Raw genomic sequence first — 14,452 nt, 5'->3', positions numbered from 1 at the left:
TCTGCAAGGAGAACAGGAAGACTGCACCATATTGAGGAAAGGATGGACAGGATAGAGTATTTTGAGATTTTGGACAACAACCCATTTCCCTTTGTAGGAACACTAAAGATGGAACTTCCAGCATGACAACGGCCTGAAACACACAGTCACAGGAACTAAGGAGTGACTCGGAAAGAAGCATGTCAAGGTCCTGAAGTGGTCTAGTCACGCTCTAGACCAGAACCCAAAAGAAAATAGTTGGAGGGTGCTGAAAATCTGTTGCTCAGCAACAACCCTGAGATCTCAAAGAATTTGAGAAGCTCTGTAAAAAGGCGTGGGTCTAAATCTCTGCTGCAGTGTGTTCACACCTAGTCAAGAACAGGAAATCTTACTGTAAAAGGTTTTGGTACCAAATATTAAATTTAATTTTTTATTGTATCAAATACTTCTTTGATGTAATAAAATGCAAGTTGGTTATTAAAAAAGAAAATCATACAATGTGGTTTTATTGACATTTATGTTGATTCCGTGTCTCAATTGAAATGAACATACAATGCAATTAATATTAGAAAAGTCTCTATTCTGCTTAAGAGGGGAAACTTGGAAAATTACTATGTCATATCAAATACCTCTTTTCCCCATTGTAATTGATTCATTTGACAAGCTTTAAATAGTTCTGAAATACAGAAAAGAAAATCTTCCAGTGTTGCAATGATTTCTGGTAAACAACCATTCAACATGTGTTCCTGCGTTCGTTCCCTCTGGAGGTGGTTTTATCTTATCACTACCATCTGCTGTGTCCGCTCCTGTTTTGTCCTCAGAGATATGGAATTAGACAGTCCCAGACCCCCCCCAAAAAAAGAAAAAGAAAGCTTCCCAGTGCAAAGAAGTGTACCTCCTGCTGCCTGGAGAGCTGCTTTCATCTCTGCTGCTCATTATGCAGCCACTTTCCTGCCTCAAGAGCCCGGTCTGACCCAGAGACAGTAAGCAGGAAACCTAATGCATTCCCTTTGTGGGCTGTATGTTTCTGGTTCTGTGCGCACATATGCATTTAGTTGTGCTCCATATAAAAAGTTTGGAAGTACATTAAATACACCCTTTAGCTCCGTCACGTATCATCTTCCGCTGGAAGCCTTCTACAATTAATGAAATATGACTGTAGACTAGGAATGCGCGATATATGCGGTACGCTGTAGAAACGACAGACATTTGGCCTATGAGAGAGATTTGTATTTTACCGGCTTGTTCATGACGTAATCGGCTGGCGTCAAGACATAGAGCAAGAGGGAAGAGGAATGGCAGAGACAACAAAGGAAGAGCTCGTTAAAAATGCAGGTGTGAAAACATCAATTACATGAATTTGGTTGAGATTTAAGCCAGGTTAAATCCTAACCTGGCTTAAATACCAATTTTTTAGGTATTACAATACCTAAAAAAAAAGAATTGTAATTTTTTTTAATCAAAAGGCCTCTCTTCGGAGGGTTACTTAGTTCACAGTAGCGCAGTCTTGTACTGCGGTCAGCCACATAGAGCTGTAAATACGAGTGAAAAGATAAACGAGGGGAGTCAGACTTTAAAAAACACAGGCTGACATTTGACTTAATCGATCAATATTTGGAAGCATGCCCAACACAGACCGAATGGCTCCATTCACTTTCTCCGCCGCCACTGTCGAAACTAAAACCTTAGGGGAACTCCAATTCAAAAACAACACAGAAGCAAGGTTTCGTAGGAAGGCAGTGGCCAGGGTACCACAACAGCAAACCTACCAAGACATGGAAGTCCACCAAAACTGGCAGATGAGGCAACAAGAGCATTAATCAGAGAAGCAGCCCAGAGGTCCACAGTTACGCTATTGGAACTGAATCTAAATCTGTTAACAATACGACGATTCTGGGAGAAGACCAGACAGGCTGCAAAATGCTTGAGACACACGCAGCGCTTTACCTCATTCAGGCCTCTTAACATTTTTACCTGTAGAATACTTCATTTTCCTTTCCTTCACATAAAATAAACACAGTCAATGCTTAATAGATGAAGGGTAAATTATAGTAGGGTTTTTATAAACCCCATGTGCTAGACTAAATACCTACATTTTCTTGTGCACATATATGTGGCTGCGTGTATGTCTTCTACCCATTTCCCCCATGGGAGATACACAGAGTGTCAGTCTACGAGGCTGTCAGTGCCTGCTCACAGACACGCTATAAGTTCCCCTGCTTCAGTTTTGGAATAACAGCCACCCTCCTATTGAGTAACCCCCGTTTAACCTAAACCATCAGTGTGCCCCTCGTCTGCCTGCTAAAACCCCAAAAATCAAAACTCAATAAGCTCAGTTATTGATAAATCCACGTTCCCCTACCCCAGCCGCTACAAATTACTGTATTATAAGGCTTACATGTATTAGTTTTGAAAGGCCCTGACCCAAATCAAACAAGGCATACTGGAATTACTTTAGTGCGTCTGGACAGGCAGTGATGGAGACACTGAATGCAGTCAGTGAATTAGGGGGAGGCGACATGAAGGACCTAACATATGAGCTGTTGGAGGGTGGCGTGGAGGTGGCGTCATCTGTACTCAAAACTGATTAGTCTCAAAGTACAGGCAAGACATACCGCTGCTCAAAACCTTACCGTGGTTCGAGCTACTGCAACGGTATTGGCACACTACGTTTGAAACGTTCACTTAGGAATATTGCATGGCAAGAAGAAACTGGACCGTTTTTAAAGATGTGCTCACACCAGCCCTGTCGCTTTAATCAAACTCTAATTCATTTGCCTAGAAAGTCTGGTTTGTTTTGGGAGGTGCGAACGCACAATCGAACTCTGATGCAGATCAAAAAAGTGAACTCCAGTCCATCTAAAACTGAGCTCTCAGCTCAGTTGAAGTGAACGCCGGTGCGTTTCGATGAAAGCAGAGGGGAAACCGCTCTGAAAACAGGAAGCAGAAATCTGGAACTGCTTGAGACCCAAACTAAACATGCTTACAACTGCCTATTTTAACTGTTCAAGCACCAATTATATCTTGGCGTCCATTAATGTGGAGAGTGAAAAACATCTTAGCACTACAGCAAATGTCAACATCTGCAGTCGTCCTTATTTGTGATAGATGACGGTGAGGGAGCCCTATAAAACGCTTGTAACTGCCTATTAATTACAAGGTCCAAATAAGATAATATCAATAAAGGTTATTATGATTATTATTATATAAATTGTCTTAGTCTGCAGTCTTGGGGGTACAGCCAATCACGGCAAAGAAAAATAAATGGCGCTCCTGGATTAGTTGCTTTGCAAAAGCAAGCCAACCATTTGCATTGTTCCTCTGTGTTTCAGCACCTCAATCTGCTTTTTCTTCATAATATTTTAGATATGCTCTATGAAAAAATCACAAATTTTCCACACATAATTTGGAGTCATGTTCCACATATAAAACATTAAAATGTGAGTAAGAGGGTATCCACCGTAGTGCCTCACCAGCACAAGAAAAGAAACTTAGTTGATCTCAACACACTGCGTTCTAGAAAGTGAACCAATAGCTTTGAAAAAATATACTCTTGCTTTTTGACAGTTACATGTTTTTCAGATGCTGCAGCCATGAGCCAATGAGATTAGACTACTAGAAAACTAAAAGAGCTAGCTTAGCTTGAGGCACAAGTAAGACGTTTTTTCTTTTTTTGACATCATCATGCTTAGCGTAAAAAAAAAAAAAAAAGAGATACATCTACAGAAAAAAGAAAAAGTTTGAAATTTGATCTCAATTTCATCCATATTTAAAATTGTTACTTGGGTAAAAATAAGTTTTCTTACTTTTTTTTTTGTCAACTGGGTTCTCTTATCTTCCTCCACCTGACTGGTGGTGTTGAAGGTGGAGGTTTACAGGCTGAGGAGATCCAACCTGGGATGATCAGAGACATTATTGATCTGCAGAATCTGAATCTGGGATCAGAAACCAACGCTGGGTTCTCTACAATGTTTCTAAAATTGTTTAATATTCAACGTCCGACTCATGAACAGGTGAAATTTCAACAAAAGATCCTACGGCAGTGCTTGGTTTGTTATTGAAGGACCTACTTCACATGATTTCTGTCTCTTTATTCTGTGTCCTCAGGTGTCCCCTTGTTCCATCAGGAAACTTCATCTCGGGATTTCCAGCAGGGTTTTTTGTGTCGCCTCTGTTCTTGTGTCTTCTCTCTCCTGATTGGTCCAGCGCTGTTGTCTTGTCTCATTGATGCTGGAGAATCATCACACAATAAAACACACATTCCTTAATTTCTGTCTAAATAACAGATGACTGAAAGAGACTTTCTGATCAAGTCATCATCATTTCCTCACCTTTTCCACAATCTGTTACAACCAGTAGATCAGCAGGTGGAGCTGGTCTTCTGCTGTAGTTGTTGGTCAACTTCAGTCATGTGACACGAGTTGATGGAGAAATGAAATAAAGAGAGAAGACAACAGGGTTAGCAAAAAACTTCATTGACCCCAAAGGAAAATTAAATGGTGTAACTCGTCTTCTCATGGCTGTGTTGGAAAATGTCAGCACGCTTTGCAAATTTGAAAGTATAAACTATTAATGCATCTATTTTTCTTTAACCTGGCTTTTTAAAAAGGGGACAATGTGCAACTCAAACACAAAGCATTTCAGCAATTGATGCGCTGAAAAAGCCAATTTGCATTCAGTTCCTCCTCTCATTTTTACTCCTCAGCCAGCAGCTGGCTCATGTTTTCAGGCCCCCACCAAGGACGCCATGTGAGGATCCCAGGCTGTCACCCCGCGTTTTCAGTCCTTCGCCATCAACACACTGCGAAGATCCAACTTGAACATTTCAAGTAAAAATGGCAGTCATCTGTCACTGGAACCCGAACCCATCTCTGGACTGTCTGATACTCCACTCGCACCAACATTTCTGCATAACAAAAAAAGGGACACGATCCAAGCTTTGACAACACCTTACACATATTTAAACCAGCCCTTTATCACTTCCACTATCCCTCTGAAAACGTTAACTCTCTCAGCTGTATAAACTTCATCCAAGCTAGACTGTTGCTAGCTAGCTCGCTAGCCAGAATCCGTTTTCGCAACGTGGTTTTGCTATTGGTCTAGTCAAAACATGCGTGATGGGGACATACGGGATTTCTTTTCGCTCTCTCTTTAGTGTTCCCTCTCAAAAGTTTAGCCTTGACGAACCAGACAGCAGTCGCGATGAAACCATAAATGATGTAAAATATTTGACAACGTTCGCCATTTATGTTGGATTAAAAACTAAATCTTTTTATTTTGAGGGTGGTCTTAGGGAAAACCCAAGGTTTCCACGACGTAATGAACAACTTTGCGACAGAACAAAGTTGTTTCCATCGGAGGCTTAACGTTAGCAGTTTGCAATGTTGGCTTTTTAGATGCACACATCGCCAATATTTCAAGTCATGCAGCTATACTAGTATTATTCATGGTGTAAAAACAACGAGAACTTACCAAAATATAACAGAATTCATATTTACCCGTTTGCCTAGATTTGGCAAAACGGCGGAACCTTGACTTTGGTGAATTTTCTATGCAAAATGGGTTAAATATAGTGCGCTTGTTGATAGTCACGAACTAAAAAACACCATTTCCAACGAAACAATAGTCACGTCTGAATATTTAGCTTACCTTTAGGAAACAATTGAGTCTTTCGTGTGCGAAAAGAAGCCGTACTCACCGTCACGCAAAGTTGCGGCTTCTTCTTCTTTCCTATTATTGGGGGATCGCAAGCAACTTTAAGGTGCACACCGCCACCTACTGTACACGAGTGTGTAGCACCAGTGCGTGCGTTCGGCAATGAAAGTCATGGAAACGACGTTGGCGTCCTCTCAACCCTATAAATAACCCTGACCTTCTGAAATCTTCCCCTTTGCGACGGGACTTTTGAGAGAGACGCCTGAAGGAGCCTTTAAAGCCTCGGAAGGTTTGAGCTTGTAGAGAAGTCTGCTGTGCAAAACTCGCTGAAGAAGAACTTGCTGAAGAAGAACTTGCTGAAGAAGAACTTGCTGAAGAAGAACTTGGTTAACAAACCTGCGGTTCCTGGCCAGGAGAAGCACCAGCAGGGCGATCAGCTGGAAGGTTAAAATCATTCTTCTACTATTTTTAATTAGGGCTGAAACGATTCCTCGAGTACCTCGATTATTAAAATCCCTCGAGGAAAATTTATCTGCCTCGAAGCTTCGTTAAATTATACTTTATTATTTAATTAACCGAGTTCCGGCGAAGTGCAGAGCTCTCACTTTCGCCTGAGTTCTTGACGAAAGCCAAGTGTAAGTTCGGCCTGGGAGGATTTTATTTATTGATGATAATGTCTGAGTCTTTGTCGTTTTTCGGGGGACCAATAAGCATCTTTAAAATGACTGGCGCAGTACGGCAGCTTTGCTGGTTCCGTGCCAACAGCGGGGTGCAGCGCTGCAGGTGTATCTATACAGTATTTATAAGCGTAGCTTTACGGACGAACCGGAAAATTTGTTTAATATCATCCCGGTCTCAACAAATGGGTGGCGGAGGTGGCGGCTGGTAGATGTTTCTGTGTGTGACGAACAAAGGTCCCAAATCCCGTCGCTAACATGAACACAAAATCTCTAAATGTCTGCTAGTTAGTTGAAATTTTGGAAAATGTCAGAAAATGCTGACTGTAGTTGTTTTGGTTTGAAAGAAGTTTTGGAACAAGCTTTTTGAAAAATGTGGTATATGTAGTCTCCATGGATACATTGATTAAACAGCAAGATTAATAACTTTGTTCTTATAAAAAAAACTTTATTAGAACAGTCAATGTGTGGCTGTTGATTTCACAAAGTAACTCAATTATTTAGTTTATTGTAATTACTCAAGATCAGAAAAACAGTGTTTTGCTCCATTGCATTTTAATAACGTATATCATTTTCAGAAGTTACTTGAATGTCAACAGTGAATGTTAAAATTCATTACAAAAACAATAATCTCGGTTTCAGCTGGTCCGGTTGTGATTCATTTGTTAGTTACAGTATTGTTGGGGTTGTGGGGGTTTAACACTGATTATGTGGGTTAAAAAGTTATTTCTGGTTTTAGAAGATCTGGCTTGTTTTATTCAGATCTTTGGAATAAGTAGTCAGTGCCTGTTCCAGGTTTCAGAAAATGCCTCAAAAACACATTTGGTCTCCTTGGATACGTTGCTTGAAATAAAACCTTAATAGTTGAATATTAGAAAAGTTTTTAGATATTTATTTCTCCTGTATTATTTCTAAGTAGTTTATTTAGATCCCTACTTTAAAAGATGTACATCTATAAAACTTTTCATTTTATAGATGTACATTTCTGCTGTTGGCTATATGTGGGAGTATGAAGGTACTGATGGGGTGTCAGAGCAGCTGTGGCTGTGATTGTGAAAAATTGTGGAGCTCAAAGGAATTTGGTTTAAGTAGCTACAATTAAGATTTTGGTAATTTACAAATGCTATTGGAAACATATTTTTTAAAACTTTGATACTTTTAAAGTATAATAGTAATGAATGGATCACGTATCTGATTACTGGCTATTATTAAGAGTGATAAAATGTATCTGTAGCATCAAAGATTAGTGAGGATGGGTTGTTATAGAAGGGTGAACTGAGTAACTTGTTGCAGGGTTTTATTTTATTCACACTAATGGGACAATCTAAGATTACAGGTGTTTTATTAGCTATTAAAATGTCCTAAACACAGTGTATAGCTCTTTAATTTATGTTTCCAAATGTTTAAGAGTTTATGGCTAGGGATGAATTACCAATAAATCTAAATTTGACTTGTTGTCTTTAATGATTGATTGGTACCAAGGTGAAGCTGCAAGTTTGTTTGTCTGAGTGGTTATGGTCCATACATGTTTGATCGTTGAGTTTTAGAGTTTGTTCTGGTTTCTATGTAAAATTGTGTTTGTTGCTGTTTTTTTGTGACTAAAGATAAGCTTTATTTATTTTATCTCTTAATTCCCGTTCTTGTTGTATAATCACATCTGGCATAGCATTAATATTGTTAATTAAATATATTCAAGAAAAACAAACACATTCACAAACCTGGGTTATTGTTATTGTTGGTATTTCAGTGTTCCCTCTAAACATCGCTTTGGACTTTTGTGAAGGTCTAGATAATTTTGTGAAATGCTTTGTTCTTTTCCTTCACAGCCCATACCATGGCGCTTCCAGCAGATGGATCCCCAATGTTGGAGGGACAACCAGACAATGGTAAGGGTCACGGTAAGGTGTGGTTAAATGAAGCCGATGGAGAGGAGTCGAGGTGTAGTTCACCTCCACAGTCTGTGGACTGTTCTACCAGCTCCAGTGGTAGCTCTACTACCAGCTCCAGTGAAGGCAAGGTAGGTAATGACTGTACTACCAGCTCCAGTGAAGATGAGGTTGATAATGAAGACCAGGATGACTTTAAATCCCGACTTCGGGTTGTCCAGGTCCTTCGACCAAACATTAAATTCCTGTGGGGCATAGGAGTGCTTGAACAGTCATTGAAACATCTGAATTTGAGGATTGATCAGCTGGGCTCCTCTGACAGTAGTCCAACAGTGGACCGTGCCGATGCTGCATCACAGCTGCTTGAGATTCTTCCCCCAAATTTTAAATACATACAAGTCATCGGTGTGGCTCAGAAGCCTCAAGAAGACACGACTCCCTGTACTTCACTTGAATTCACATCTGGACTTGACAAACCGGAAGAGCCCATTTTGCGTCCAGAGAAGTCCAGACCTATCGGTACCTCGCAACATCATCAGGTAGGTTTGGAAGAGGACGGGGCTTTTTTGACTTCCGGCCGCGCCAGGAGCACTACACAGAAGGTGGATGCTGCGAAGGAGGACGACCCACCATTAAAGCTTAGTTTTGGTACCGTGCTTCCTTCCAGCTTTAAATTCACATACGAACTTGACAAAAAGCAAGAGCCCAATTTGCGTCCAGAGGACTCCAGTCCTATCAGTACCTCCCCACAACCTCTGGCAGGTTGGAGAAATTTAGTGACTTTTTGCCGCGCCATTAGAATTCCAAAGAAGGTGGATGCTGCGAAGGAGGACAACCCACCATTAAAGCTTAGTTTTGGTACAGTGCTTCCTTCCAGCTTTGACAAACAGGAAGAGCCCATTTTGCATCCAGAGGACTCCAGTCTTATCAGTACCTCCCCACAACCTCTGGAAAGTTGGAAAAATTTAGTGGCTTCTTTGACTTTTGGTCGCGCCAAGAAAACTACAAAGGTGGATGTTGCAAAGGAGGACGACCCACCATCAAAGCTTAGTTTTGGTACCGTGCTTCCTTCCAGCTTTAAATTCACATACGAACTTGACAAAAAGCAAGAGCCCAATTTGCGTCCAGAGGACTCCAGTTCTATCAGTACCTCCCCACAACCTCTGGAAAGTTGGAAAAATTTAGTGGCTTCTTTGACTTTTGGTCGCGCCAAGAAAACTACAAAGAAGGTGGATGTTGCAAAGGAGGACGGCCCACCATCAAAGCCTAGTCATCAGGTAGGTTTGAAAGAGGACGTGGCACATGTGACATCTGTGACTGGCATAAACGGAAAGAGGACGAAGGACAGTGATGCTGAAGAGCAGCCCCCTGCCAAGAGGACTAAGGACACTGTTGCTGAAGAGGAGCTCCCAGCCAACATGACCAAGTATAGTGATGATGCCAGCTGGGACGAGGTCCTTCAAAGAATCGGCAGAAGGATGGCATGGAGATATGGTAAAGAATGGAAGGACGAGCCCTTTCTATTAAGCCCTCTGTTCATTCCCTACCGAAAGACAGAATATGAAGATCCTGTTTTGTCATCCCCTGTCCTCAGTCCCTTACGAGGGACGGTGCATGAGGACCCTTTTCTCTCATCCCCTGACGTCAGTCCCTCACCATCGGCGCACTGTGAAGATCCCATTTTGTCACCCCGTGTTTTCAGTCCTTCACCATCAACACACTGTGAAAATCCAACTACGTCATCCCCTGACTTCCGTTTCTGGATGGCAACTGAAGGGGACATAGAAGAGGAACCAACACCTTCAACATCTGGTGGAATTACAGCAAGAGAGAGTTCCAGACACGTGTGGTTTAGACCTCGCTACGTCTTGTCAAGTGACTCTGATTAGATTGGGATCCGTAAAAACTGAAGACCTATTTGGGAAGTCACATTAGGACATCATCATTTCTCTGTTGTTTTTTTTATTGAAGCTAATGGCTTTCTAGCAAGCCTGTGAAAGCTTTAGGTAGCGCATTGCAGCGGGGCTTTTCTTTATCCCGCTGCTAGTTTATTATTTTAGATGTTAAGGATTCTGGCAGGACTGAGGAAGCCTTAGGTAGCGCCTTGCACCGGAGTTTTCTTCGTCTTTGTGTCTTCCTCTCAACTTCCCCATGTTTCAGGGTGAAATAGCGGTTCTTCCCCACGCGGTGCTCTCCGATATAGTAAATTATTCTATTCTGTTCCTCCACTAATCCAGTCTCCAAGTTTTTAATCTTTCAGGTTTTAGCTGCTCATCGCTGGATCCTTTCGTCGTCGTCCATGTGGTTCCTGTCCTTCTGGACCCCTTGTTTTTCACACTGCTTGTAAGTTTTTCCACATTCACATGATACTGCTTGCCTCCTGCTGGTGGTGGGGACCATCAGCTTTACTAAACAAAAATAGAAATAGAAATTCACTATTAGTAATTTAGAAAGTGTTCAACCATATAGAGTTAAAATTTACTTTAAGTAAGGAATGCTTGCCTGACAATACGTTGTATCAGAAACCAAATTAAAGCATCAGGACAATAAGAAATTAGAAGACAAAGGAGAACATAGACAGAATTTATGATTGAAGGATTTAATTAAGAGCTTTTATTCAGAGAGACACTAGAGAACAGGATCGGAGGAAAGGAAATGGAGAGCATGTGGAGTAAAGTTTTATGTAGATAAACTATTAATCTCATGAAACAAATAGTTTATATGGCCAATAGCATGTTCATGTGTTACAACACAGAAGGATCACAAAAGAAGAATAGACATTAAAAAATACCCAAAACTAGTCTCTGGTCCAGGTTCAGACTTCTCAGATCTATGATTCTCTGATCATCCCAGGTTGGATCTCCTCCGCCTGTAATCCTCCACCTTCAGCACCACCAGTCAGGTGGAGGAAGATAGGAGAACCCAGTTGACAAAAAAAAGTAAAAAAACTTATTTTCATTTTAAATATGGATGAAATTGAGATCAAATTTCAAAATTGTTCTTCCTTCTGTCCACCTATATTCTATTTGTTAACCCTGTTGTCTTTTCTCTGGATTTCATTTCTACATCAACTCATGTCACATGACATGAGTTGACCAACAATTAAAGCAGAAGACCAGCTCCGCCTGTAAACCTCCACCTTCAGCACCACCAGTCAGGTGGAGGAAGATAAGAGAATCCAGTTGACAAAAAAAGTAAGAACATTTATATCTACGCAACATGACTAATCATTTCAAATATAGCTGCAGAGAGCTGAGCTGAAAGTTAGAAACTGTCGCTGTCTGCTGTCCATGCATATTTTCCTCCTTAACTTTATCTTCTCTCTTTATTTCATTTCTCCGTCAACTCGTGTCACATGACTGGAGTTGACCAACAACTAAAGCAGAAGACCTGCTCCACCTGCTGATCTACTGGTTGTAACAGATTGTGGGAAAGGTGAGGATATGATGATGACTTGATCAGAAAGTCTCTTTCAATCATCTGTTATTTAGACAGAAATTAAGGAATATGTGTTTTATTGTGTGATGATTCTCCAGCATCAATGAGACAAGACAACAGCACTGGACCAATCAGGAGAGAGAAGACAGAGAGGACTGAGGACTAAAACGAAAATACTCTGCCTGCCAAAAAAGGCAGACGATCCAGTGGCCCCAGGTTTACACACCATCTGTTGGTACTAAATACATTTTTTACAACCTTAACTTTTCAGCCATTGTATAGTTGAGATTATTTTATTAATTATTCAACAATTAAAACCTTGATTTTCCTTCCTGTTAGATCATATAAGCAAAAAAATAAACTAATTTTAACGTGCAAAAAGTGTATTTACAGTGAGCAGCGCTAAAACACTTTTATACATACAGTGCAGTAAACAATTCTCATTAAATTCCCCACTGTTTGTGACCCCATGTTGTGTCTTTTGCACATGACTCAAAGCAGCTCGATAATACCTGCATCTTTCTATGTGCTTCTATAAAAAAAATAGCTCTGGGTCTGTTTGGATTTTAGCACATTTATTGGCAGCTTTAGTGCCAAAACAATTTTGAAAATCCTTTCATTTCTCAAATTGCAGGGGCACAATCACACTCTGAAAACTTCCAGAAAGTTAGGAATTATGTCTAACTTTGTACATAATAACTGATGTACAGTAGTATTGAATGATACTTATGATTCCTGTAAAATATTACTGAACCATTTCTTATGCTTTACTTTAAGATTGATCAGCATTTGGGAGCTTTTACTTTGGAAATTCCCATGAAGATGCCAGGCTGCCTGTAGCCCCTTCCTGTGAATCCACTAAAGTGATATTGAGCCTTATTTGGGTGAAGTTAGCTTTAAAAAACCTACCATGAGTGCATTTTTCCCACTGAAGAGAGAAGGAGCAAAAGAAGAAGGAATGAATGACTATTACATGACAAGTGAATCTAACACGTACTGCAGGTTAATGACATTTGACTTGTAGCACAGACACGTCTCTCTGAAACCGCTGCAGGAGTGATAAGATCACATGGATGTCACAATTTCTTCTTTTAGCTCATCTTTTGAGACAGACTCAGATGGAGAAGTGGAATAAAAAGCAGCAGTGGAAACGGGTCAAACAACGACGGACGAGGAGCCGATCACTTTCAAACTCTCACTCACCCCCATCCGCTTCGCCCCTCCTCCCGTCTGACAGACGCCAAACACCGAGGCTCCCTCATCGCTATGACAGACCTCCATCACTGTCAGGGACATGAACATCCTGAAGTGTCTGTGTTCCTCTGACTGGCTGAGGTGGATGCAGACACTCTGAGGGTGAGTTCTTGAGATTTAAATTGTTTAATCTCTTGTGCACTTCCATGATTTTTACTGGAACATATGTATTTGTTTGCTTCAAATGTTTTGTTACTTGTGTTTTTTTGTGCATGGATTCCTAAATTAGAGCCCCGACAATTGAACGATCCAAACGTTTGTGTCTTCTAGGTACTCAGAGCAGGTGGACTGTGTCGTTTTCCAGAAGAGTGATGTGTGTGTGGGCAGGAACTACAGTGACTACAGGTTGATCATTTGTTGATTTTTGCATTTCTTTAGACGGACGGTTCAAATGTTTGTGAAAACAAGTAAATATACTTTGTTGGGATTTTATGTAACAGACCCAAACTAAATATTTGAATATTTTGGAGTAGCAGGAAAGGTCTGTCACTTATTTTTTTGGTATAAGAAATCTGAAAAGTTTGAATATTTTTTTTCCACTTCACACTAATAGTAGGTTGTGTTGGTGGATCTCATAAAGTACTAGTAAAATATGTTGTTGTTTATGGCTTTAGGATATGTTTAAGTGAACAACAACATTGGGTAAAACTCCCCCGGTCACACTGAGAGGCGCCTTATGTGGTTCCATGTTTCTGTCGATGGTCGCAGGGAGTTTGGTCACCACACCAGATGAAGCAGGTCAGCCCATCTTACCGCGGGCGCACATGGTGAGAAGAACTGCAAATGCTGTTATTGTTACAGTAGAATTGCGTTACTGAAATGCTGCCTTCATTCTAGCTACACTATTCCAGCTGTTCGGCTCAGATTCGGGGTGTGAAGCTGGGCGATGCGGGCCGGTGTCACTTCAGGTTTGAGACAAACCGACCGCTGGGGAGATGGACCTCACCTGACACCATTACTCTGGATGTAGCAGGTAGAGCTGCTGAGACATCTCAGCAAAGTTTCAGTATTTAATGGCCTGCGTTTGACTCTGTGTTTCTCAAATTTGTTCTTGTGTTTCCTTAGCTCGACTCTCCTGTCTAAACATCAACGACTCTGGAAGCGGACAGCGAGGTTTCTGGTGCCTGGCTGGAGACGAGATTCTGATTCTTCAAGTGCCAAAACAAAATGTCAGAATAAATAGTTAGAAGGCAGATTTGTTTTCTCTTCATAATTGTTTTCATTATTAATGGCCCATAACACAAAATCCATCAGTGCTGTAACTCTGAGTTTAATCAAATGTTCTTCTTTCAATCTGTTATTTCTGGAGTCATTTTTTAACCATAATCATTTTTGGAAACGTTATATATTAAAGGAAGGTCCACATTTTTAATAGAACTTCATAACTGATCAAAGCACAAACTGGAGAACAGGATTAAAAGAAAAGTATTTATTTTATTAACTGTTAATTAATTTGTAGTTACATCAACACAAAATTCACATCTTAAAAACAAACACAAGCCAGTCACACTGAAGAAGTATCCTGATGTTGACCTTCGACCCTTAGCTTCAACTAATTCAGTG

At 40.7% G+C, this 14,452-nt stretch overlaps 1 long non-coding RNA gene across 1 annotated transcript; it reads left to right on the top strand.

Moving 5' to 3' along the window:
• The first annotated feature begins 11,921 nt into the window (after positions 1–11,921).
• On the top strand, positions 11,922–14,182 carry LOC116727499 (uncharacterized). The gene is made up of 6 exons (XR_004340809.1): positions 11,922–12,637; positions 12,731–12,991; positions 13,160–13,234; positions 13,504–13,656; positions 13,727–13,862; positions 13,955–14,182. It is a non-coding gene; the product is annotated as an uncharacterized LOC116727499 (long non-coding RNA).
• The last annotated feature ends 270 nt before the right edge of the window (positions 14,183–14,452 follow it).

The sequence above is a fragment of the Xiphophorus hellerii genome, chromosome 10 (genome assembly GCF_003331165.1).
Source record: "Xiphophorus hellerii strain 12219 chromosome 10, Xiphophorus_hellerii-4.1, whole genome shotgun sequence".
Classification (NCBI taxonomy): Eukaryota; Metazoa; Chordata; class Actinopteri; order Cyprinodontiformes; family Poeciliidae; genus Xiphophorus; species Xiphophorus hellerii.
Note: the sequence above shows the minus strand (reverse complement) of the source record. Positions and strands in the feature narration are given on the sequence as shown.